Source organism: Haliotis rubra, unplaced genomic scaffold, assembly GCF_003918875.1.
Source record: "Haliotis rubra isolate DU_JTF1 unplaced genomic scaffold, ASM391887v1 Scf1413, whole genome shotgun sequence".
In the NCBI taxonomy this organism is placed as follows: domain Eukaryota; kingdom Metazoa; phylum Mollusca; class Gastropoda; order Lepetellida; family Haliotidae; genus Haliotis; species Haliotis rubra.
Genome location: NW_025765352.1, coordinates 153,512 through 164,221, shown reverse-complemented (window position 1 = coordinate 164,221; position 10,710 = coordinate 153,512). Strand labels below are relative to the sequence as shown.

At 42.3% G+C, this 10,710-nt stretch overlaps 1 long non-coding RNA gene across 1 annotated transcript; it reads left to right on the top strand.

The window, feature by feature from the left end:
* The first annotated feature begins 3,773 nt into the window (after positions 1-3,773).
* On the top strand, positions 3,774-7,252 carry LOC124269033. Its single transcript, XR_006896406.1, has 2 exons — positions 3,774-3,863; positions 7,202-7,252. It is a non-coding gene; the product is annotated as an uncharacterized LOC124269033 (long non-coding RNA).
* The last annotated feature ends 3,458 nt before the right edge of the window (positions 7,253-10,710 follow it).

The window sequence follows — 10,710 nt, the reverse complement described above, 5'->3', positions numbered from 1 at the left end:
CCAACATATTCGTGGTTTGCCACGCACAAGTCTCCATGTTCCCCAGGTGGTTGTAGAAGTCCTGGATGGTTGGCAACATTCTATCGGGTATTGCTACTTTCGATCTATCCCGAGTCATCTTTAGTGGTAATAGTTGGGTGACCGGCAACGATACTTCTGGTGGAACTTCTTCTTCGACTGGCGGTATGGTTTCCTCGATCGGATCTCGCCATATGTCGTAGATTCTTGTGGACCCAATACCGAAGCGCTTTTGACCTCGCTTGCTGGGAGCACCCGAAGGGAGCGTATTTCTTGCATCTTGTTTTTTCCTGGGCATATATATACCCATACTTCCTATATGTCTATATGGGAATCCCAATCCTCTCCCAGGAATCCCAATCCTCCCCATAAACCTCTAACAATGCTTAGCAAATGCTTAGCAATACTTAGCAATGCTTGGTAATAAGACGTTCAAACACCGAATGAATGTGTTGAGAAGCGACAAACACAACATCTACGGCATCACCCTCAACATGATGTCACTGTCGCCCTGGATACCAAACGGTGAATCGCCGCGTACGGGCACATGCTCATAAACCACTGACGCGTTGGGAGTTTCTAAGGCCCACCACTGGGGTCTAGGCTGTACATCGGACGGCGAAATCGTTAATTTATACTTGGGAGCGGAATTGACATATAATGACACGCTTAGTTGGCCTGTAACAGAACCCCCCACTGTGGGGGGAGTTTCTAAGGCGAATGTCGGGGGTCTGGGCTGTGCATCGAATGATGCCTCTGCTCGAAATCGCTAATTTATACTTGGGGCTTGCAGCAGAATTGGCATATAATGACGCTCTTAGTTGGCCTGTAACAGAACCCCCATTCTGTATACTACTCCGTCAGTACCATTCCATCCCAAACCATCGGACAATTACTATCACATACATATGGACATAGCTCTATATCTATACTATTCACACTTTGCTAAGGACAATCATGGTTTCAACAAAAAACTATGATGTGTGGTCAAATTTGGTTTGAATATCTAACCTTATTGTAAGCATGGATCCTAGGTTTCAGTATGTCATGTCATCTTGTGGATCCCATACCTGCTACTGACAGGTGTTGTGTGATTTTTTGCATGATTTTTATGGTTACTCATCGTGCTTATCAAGTGCTGAAGGTTAGATTAAAGTGAATGTTTGCCTAAAGAGGGGTTACCATATTATTATTTATCCAGTTTTAAATGGATACAATTTAAAATGTTTAACCTACGTTTAAGTAAAGTTGTGATTTTTTGTGATCCTTAGCAAAGTGTGAGTAGTATATAATCAGTACATTCGTCTATTTTACGCCTAATCCGCATTAACAAAGTTCTGTTGTAGAAGGTGTTTTGGTATTTTTGTATATGTTGACGTAAACAATTAGCTTCTCTCCTCTTTATTCAGGCTTCAGGCAAATTTATAGGCGCAATTGTAGTATAACATATAATTTGAATGATATGAAATGACAAAAGCGAAGAAGTTGCCAGTTGGGTGTGGACTGGATCACTAGCTCTGTACAGCCAGGGTGTCACATGATTCTGACCACGCGTGGTTGGTCATAATGCCTAAAGACTTACGATAAGTCATTATTTGAAAGCACATTCCACACAAAAAGCCAATAACCGCTTTTCTCAATGCTGTTATGCTATTTTCTAGATTATACCCCTTTCAAACAAAAGGTAATTTGTGTCGCAAAGTAATCTACAGCAATCAACCTTTAATAGGAAGACTTACCTTACAGTGATAACCAAAACGATTCTCAGATGTCAAATGTATATTTAGATAGAGTGAGTGAGTGAGTTTAGTTTAAAAGCCTCACTCAGCAATATTCCAGCTATATGCCGGCGGTCTGTAATGAATCAAGTCTGGACCAGACAATCCAGTGATTAACAGCATGAGCATCGATTTGCGCAATGGGAACCGATGACATGTGTCAACCAAGTCAGCGAGCCTGACCACCCGATCCGTTAGTCGCCGGTTTTGACAAGCATGGGTTACTGACGATTCATTCTAACCCGGGCATTCACGGGTCCAACCTTTAATAGTGATACTTACAGTGATAAACAAAAGATTCTCTTATGTCAAATGTATATTTGAATAGAAAGACATATAGTAAACTAAAGTGATAACGAACTCAGAGGGACCAAACATTTAGTTCGGTACAACCGTAGTTCGTTATACGCATTTTGACTAAAATATACACGTGGTTGGGTCCAATAACAGTTCGTTATATCCGTCAGGTCGTTATAAGCGTGTGAATTGTAAACGGATGACTAGTTGATTGATCTGCATTCCAGAAGTTGGTGAGTCAAAAATGAAACATACATTATAGATGACAAGTTCGTGTTTATTGCATAGAGCGACGTTTGATGTGCCCAACGTCGCTCTATGCAATAAACAAGAAGTTGTCATCCACAAAATTGTATGTTTCATTTTGTATCTGATGACCCTTATCGAAAATTGAGTGATATGTTGCACTGCTTATCTCTGGTCTGATTTTGTCATCCTATCTTCAGGCCTCGTCTACAACCAGGAACTGAAGACCTGTGACTGGCCGAACCACGTGGCACCACCTTGCGGGACGAGACACTGATGATATTCAGAGTTACCTCGGATTGTTTAACTAGGACGAAGACATTCGAATGTCTCGGCTTCTTTTGTTAGCACTGCCCAGTTCTAATCTGTGCACATACTCAAAGACACGACAGTGTTGCGATAACGGGAAGACATAAGATAAGAGTACAGACTTACTTGCAAAGAATTTTGACATGCCTGATCTTCCAGCGAGGTCATCGAGATCTTGCACTGTAGATACTTATTATGCAATGACGAGGTGATGATATTTGTAATTTGTCGTTCTAATAAATATTTTTGTTATTTTACGTTTGATACTTTGATAAGACAAATGACCTCCATAGGTCGTTTGGCAACATCGTGTTATCCTGACACTATGGCAGTTGTAACATGACGTGGAAGTTTCACACAGTTGACCTTCTTCCCATCTCAGACTGCAGACTGGGTTAGTCTCTTTAGTCAGTGAGTGAGTAATTTTAGTTTTCGCCGCTTTAAGCAACATTCCAGCAATATCACGGCAGGAACACCAGAAATGGGTTTAACTCATTGCAGCCATGTGGGAATCGAACCCGGGTCTTCGGTGTGACGAGCGGATGCTTTGACCATCAGGATACCCCACCGCCCCGAATTACGTTAAGAATGAGTGTGGGCGATGTTGTGTGGATTAGATCTACACTTTATTCCAGTGGATTCTTGCACAGTCTGCTTGGTGTCTGGTTCAGGATATACCGCACATATAGTATGACAAGCACTAAATACCAGAAAATGGCCAATGAAATATATATCTTCTGATTTACATTATATTTCTGGAGATTACGGACCCGCAGTCAATCAGCTGGAAAATGACTGCAGGGCGGTTTTTTGAAACTGGTTTGTAACACCAAACCAACATCGTAACCTTTTGCCATTGTTGCCTTGACGTCATAACACGGCGTGAGGGGAGGGTAACGTTGTAAATCTACCGGGAAGAAATCCTCCTGAAAATGGCAGCCTGACCTGCGGCAAGAAGCGCAAGTGCTTCAGGACAGATAAACCAGTCTACGTCATGGACTGTTTTATGTTTTATCATGGTGCATGGGCGTCCTACCTTGATCCTATCTGCGGCCGGAACCACACTGACCTCCGATAACACTGAGCATGTGACAAAGTCGACCGAGTGCAAGTCTAGGCAAAAGATAAGTGTCTGCGTCCTTCCCACCAGTTTGCCATTCTCCTTCGTCTGGTTCAACATGCTCTGTCTGGTGCTGCTAGCTCTCCTTCCGACAGGTGAGTGAGAGGGTTGGGTGAATGAGTGAGTGAGTGAGTGAGTATGCGTGTTGGTAAGCGAGTGTGTGAGCGAGTGAGTGCGTTTGTGTGCGAGCGTGTGTGCGTGTGGATGCGTGAGTGAGTGATGCCTCACATAGAGACAGTACAATCTGAGTCGATTCTTGTACCTTTCATAAGCCATCTTCTTGTAACGCCCTCTGGTATAACGCTGCTCGGGATCAAACCCTTTCCACCTTCCGAACAGACACTCTATCTTCTAAACCATGGAGGAGATTAATTATTACGTAGAGGGTGTTCAAACGTTAACCGCTTCAATGTGAGTCTAAGACCTTGGTGTTGACAAACCTAGAAACATAATCAAAGAGAATTTGAGATTCGAACCCAGGACCATGAGGATCTTGTACCCCCGGCCCCTTATGTATATGTCGACAACTATCTATAGACTGCTGTGCTTCAAGAATATTTTGAAATCCTTTTCCGTGGGTGACATCCGCGTTATAACTAGCAATGGTAATGATCTGTACAGAAAAACAGGATGCCATAACTTCGTTTGTAATGACCGCTGGATGCCTACCCTTAAAAGAGGAATCTCAGGTTTTTCGTGCATCATGTGATATACTGCCCTCTTAACTGCCCACGTCCGTGTTCGTGAAATATACACGGACATCCACTCATATATTACAGGTAACGATTGTCATGTCGAGAGCATTTTAAAACACATCCTTGTGAATCGTGGTTGACCGGCCATCTTGAATGGTACACGAGGACTTGGTGAAAATTCCAGCCTACTAAACAACTCGTGATATTCAATGCTACGGAATTCTTTTAGGGCCATTCGATTCTTTATTTTTATATTGAAATAACATATTATCTTGAAATATCAACTTATTAGCTTTAAATTTCAAGATCGTAACTCCCAATTTCAACATATTATTTTGAAAATTTAAGATAATGATCTTGGACAAATTCTTATCTTGAAATTTCAAAATTATTGCCTTGAAATTTCAACTTAATATGCATCTTGAAATTTCACCTTAGTATCTTGAAATCTTCAAGAAGAAGTATTGAATAACGAATGGCCCTAAAAGACTTCCATATAATACACAGTTTCATTTTATTCACTGCAACTTAATGCTTGTTGCAGCGTTTGCGATAGACTGCGCCGCCGAGGGTGATGGAGTTCACGAGATGGGATGTCGCGCCTTTGTCACTTGTAATGCTGGAGTTGCCACGATAACGGAATGTAAAGGCAACACGGTCTATGACGGAATCACAAAGACATGCCGCGAGTAAAGTATATTTTTACTGATGACATGTTTTATTGTTTGATGTCAAGTCCGGGGGTACTTTACACCACACCCTTGATTATCTGTTCTATTGTGATTAATCGAGGGTTATCCGTTCTATTGTGATTATTCGAGGCTTATCCGTTCTGTTGTGATTATTCGAGGGTTATGCGTTTTATTGTGATTAATCGAGGGTTATCCGTTCTATTGTGATTAATCGAGGGTTATCCGATCTATTGTGAATAATCGAGGGTTATCCATTCTATTGTGATTAATCGAGGGTTATCCGTTCTATTGTGATTAATCGAGGGTTATCCGTTCTATTGTGATTAATCGAGGGTTATCCGTTCTATTGTGATTAATCGAGGGTTATCCATTCTATTGTGATTAATCGAGGGTTATCCATTCTATTGTGATTAATCGAGGGTTATCCATTCTATTGTGATTAATCGAGGGTTATCCGTTCTATTGTGATTATTCGAGGGTTATCCGTTCTATTGTGATTAATCGAGGGTTATCCGAGATGTTCGTGATCTAACATAAAGTAGGTCAGATTTTAAAAAAGAATATAAGTTATGCATATGGTACAAAGATGCTCCAGCGTTTGTTCCTCCAGTCAAACCTGGAGGTACCATTCCTCACGCCCAGGAGTATTCGGTCTGTTGTCATTAATACAGCGCTAATTTACCAGTGAAGATCCAGGTTAGAATTGGTCTTCACTAACCCATGCTTGTCGTAAGAGGCGACTAACGGGATCGGGTGGTCAGGCTCGCTGACTTGGTTTCACATGTTCGTTTCCTTATTGCGTAGATCGATGCTTATGCTGTTGATCACCGAATAGCCTGGTCCAGACTCGATTATTTAGAGACACCACCATATAGCTGGGATATTGCTGACCGCGGCGTAAAACTAAACTCACACACTCACTCAGCGCTAATTGGAGAGGTTCGTGGCTACACATAAAAAAAACAGATGAATTCCTTTAGAAATATCAGTCATTCCTTTGACTTCAATAAACATGGTCCAGAGATGATCCACATCTGTTCTTCCTGCCCCTTAGAAGTCTTCGTTTATGACAGACACGAGTAGTGTGCTCGGTAAAGGATATTAATGGTTGTTATTCAACGGATTTGCAGCCAGCGATTGTCCTGGTATGAGGTTGAACATTTGTTTATTAATGTTTTAGCAGTTCAATTATTTCTTCCGAAATAAGTGAGTGAGTGAGTTTAGTTTCACGCCACCTTTAGCGATATTCCAGCAATATCACGACGGGGGACACCAGAAATGGGTTTCACACATTGTACCCATGTGGGGAATCGAACCCGGGCCTTCGGCGTTTCGAGCGAACGCCTTAACCACAAGGCTACCCACCGCCCCTTCAACATAAGAAAGAACTGGACATATGTTTAACATATTATTTCTAATATATATGCTTTGAGTTGATCGATGACTTACTTTACGCCCGTATATACCATGTATGCTCCCTGCATCTATCGATGATCGAGCCCCATCTCAGTGCTGCTTCTATTGGACGCGTACGGCCGTGCATTTGGTAGCATATTACGTGTATTTGAGTCTGACTGTTTTGAGTGCTTGGTGATTCTGGCAGTCACCTACATTCTAGGTTTTGGTGGCGGAATGTATACCAAATGTATCTCTTGTCATCAGTGTGCGAAATAGCCAATGGCGTACTAGCCCGTGCCTAGTAAAAATCCAGTTGGGCCAGTAAATCTCCAAGTCACTTGCCCGACTGGCTAGTGAACTTTTATGGGGTCATTTTAGAAATATATCACTCTCTCCGACTTGTTTAGTTATAATGCATTTTAGATTATGACCTGATAAATGATGGTATTTTAACTTTTTGTATTTTTAAATTATTTTTTGCATTCACATTTCAGGCTAGTGAATTATTTTGTGGGCTAGTAACTTAAGGCATAGCTATCCCGACTGGCAAACTAAATTTGTAAACTTTTTCGCACACTGCTGGTCATTGCTTTTTCCCAATAAAAAAACTGGTCCTGTCTGAAAACGTGACTTTTTTCCTGTCTCCAGTCCCAATACGCTGACGAATCTCTGCTCACAGAGCATAGACTGTTCTATCAAGAAAGACGGGAAGTACGCTGATGTAATATGCAGTACCTACTACACCTGCAACGGTGGAACCTTCTTTGGCCACAACTACTGCCCCGGAGGTGAGTGACGTCATGGATGATGGAGTGAGTGAGTGAGTTTCGTTTTACGCCGCTTTTAGGGACCGTTCATAATTTACGGCTACGGTGATGATGATGATTTTAAGGGAGGGTCAACCATTTTGTTCCGGGGAGCCAGGGGGTATCAATTGATTTGGTAAGGATGACATAAGGTGAAGGGTAAAGTATAGGGTAAGGATGGCATAAGGTGAAGGGTAAAGTATAGGGTAAGGATGGCATAAGGTGAAGGTAAAGTATAGGGTAAGGATGACATAAGGTGAAGGGTAAAATATAGGGTAAGGATGGCATAAGGTGAAGGTAACGTAAAGGGTAAGGATGGCATAAGGTGAAGGGTAAAGTATAGGATAAGGATAGCATAAGGTGAAGGGTAAAGTATAGGGTAAGGATGGCATAAGGTGAAGGTAAAGTATAGGGTAGGGATGGCATAAGGTGAAGGGTAAAGTATAGGTAAGGATGGCATAAGGTGAAGGGTAAAGTATAGGGTAAGGATGACATAAGGTGAAGGGTAAAGTGTGGGGTAAGGATGGCATAAGGTGAAGGGTAAAATATAGGGTAAGGATGGCATAAGGTGAAGGTAACGTAAAGGGTAAGGATGGCATAAGGTGAAGGGTAAAGTATAGGGTAAGGATGGCATAAGGTGAAGGGTAAAGTATAGTGTATGTATGTATGTATGTATGTATGTATGTATGTATGATGTATGTATGTATGTATGTATGTATGTATGTAAAGTATGTATGTATGTCTGTCTGTGTGCGTGTGAGAGAGAGAGGAGAGAGAGAGAGAGTTAGTTGTACGCCGCACTCAGGAGATATTCAAGCTATATGGCGGCAGTCTGTACTTAATCAGAGTCTGGACCAGACAATCCAGTGATCAACAGCATGAGCATCGATGTGCGGAGCAATTGGGAACCGATGACATGTGTCAACCAAGTCAGCGAGCCTGACCACCAAGAAACCGTTAGTCGCCTCTTACGACAAGTATGGGTTACTGAAGGGAATCAATATTCTAAACGGACCTTCACACGGAGAGAGAGAGAGAGAGAGAGAGAGAGAGAGAGGTGGTGTGTGTGGATAGATGAGAGATCGGTCAGGAAGGGCATACTCGTAAAGTGAATGACACAGGAATACATTTTGGATTTTTAGCTCTGTCGAGTTAGAAAGTGACAGGTGCTAGGATCCACAAGACACTGACTTAGTGTCGGGAAAAGTACCAGTGGAAACACGTAGACAAGCAGATGCTGCATGCCTATTATAGGAGACTATCTCCGTGTTGTAACGTGAGGAGGCACAATTCCATTACAGCGTGTGAAACGTGTCGGGCGTGGATTAGTGAGTGAGTGAGTGAGTTCAGTTTACGCCGCACCATATTTTTTTGTTTCGTTTGTTTTAACGCCGCACTCAGCAATATTCCAGCTATATGGCAGCTGTTCCAGACAATCCAGTGATCTACAGCATGAACATGGATGGATTTACGTACATACGATGACATGGGGATACGATAACGTGTCAACTAAGTCAGCGAGCCTGACCACCTGATCCCGTTAGTCGCCTCTTACGACAAGCATGGGTTACTGAAGGTTCATTTAACCCTGATCTTCACGGAGTCAAGCGTGGATTTAGTCACGTTCCTTTATTATACTTTCTAAATGATATTCGAACATCAGTCACAGACTTGGTCTCATAATTGTTTAACAATAAACAGGGATTGTGCAATTTGACGCTGAATAACATTTTTCTAAACGCTACAGCAAACCGGATCAGCCAGGCTGGTTTGTGTGTAAGGAGTAACTCATTACCATCCTAAAAGCACAGATAGTTCTGATTCCAATGCAATACGTTCACGTGGATGACACAGGTGTGTAAAGTGTGACCTTTTCTATTCACTTCCTAACAAAATAAGGACGAAAACATCGATTCAAAGATTCAACGTATTTTGAAGGTTCTATTAATTTCATATTCTTCTAGGATTGGGACTGTTGTCGAGTTTGGGTCCAGACTATGGGGTACTGTTTGGATTTGGATTAGGGCCTGGCAAGCGGTGAAACAGGAATTATACGTTAGAGGAATTATAGAAGGTAACAAAGCAATGAAACATTAATGAAATGCATGCTTTAATCCCTTTTGAAAGGGAATTGAACTTGGGTCACATCCGAAGGCTTGAACGAGAAGGCCACATCAACGTCACTGTAGTTTTGTTTGTTTGCGCTCTCTGCAATATTCCTCCCGTAGGGTCTCTAAAACATCGCGTCTGGACCAGACTATCCACTGATTGACAGCCTGGCAGAGTTTTACACAAGTGCGATCCCATAACACTCATCAACCATCTTTGCTAGACTGACCACCCGATCCACGGTTACTTGCTTCTCACAATGACCACATCTTACCCGGATATTTACGGGTCTGCCGCAGTAGTAGTAACACATAATTTACCCTTCACAATGGAGAGTATGCATAAAGCTCTTTCAAACAGTATCCTCAACTCCTGGGGATCATACAGGAGTACAGTGACGTAATGGGTAAATATTGACAGATCCGACATCTCTCAACGTTCGGTTCGTTTTGTGGCACTACCTATGTAAGGTTGTATATTAAATGGTTTCTCGTTTATACATGCACGAAATAACCATTTAATTATAGATTCGTGTCTGGAAACTGAGCTGAGCTGATAATCAACAAGCACTCGCGGAGATTACTTGCCTGATCATCGGTTTATCGATATATTTATAACAAAATCAGGCCTTAATCTTGTATCAGCATGAATATCTGACATTATGATCACACATAGCTGAGTTTATTGATTAAATCTTTTGTCATACATAGAAATCTATTTAGAAATGAGAGAAAATCAATATACTGCCCACTGTTAACATCGTGGTAAACAGTTATAAGAGGCGCTTGTCATACGAGGGCGACTAACGAGGATCGGGTGGAGTAGACTCGCTGACTTGGTTGACACATGTCACCGTATCCCAATTGCGTAGATCGATGCCCATACTGTTGATCACTGGATTGTATGGTCCTGACTCAATTATTCACAGACCGCCGTCTTATAGCTGGAATATTGCTAAGAGCAGCGTAAAACTAATCTCACCCACTCACTCACTCACTCCTCGTGGCATCGGTAGGGTTAGTGGTGAAGTCCTCGCACGTCCCGCCGGGGACCTCTGTTCGGACCCCGTACCCACAGCACGGTATGGTGTCACGGTGTCTTCTATTCTAAAAAATACAACAAACGCTTACTCCCTCACTCAACCTCTAACTGACAGGTAGTCACTGGAAGTGAGTGAATAATATTTTACTCTTCTAGTCAGCTACGTGGCACCATCAAGGCGTTGGCAGGGGCAACGATCCG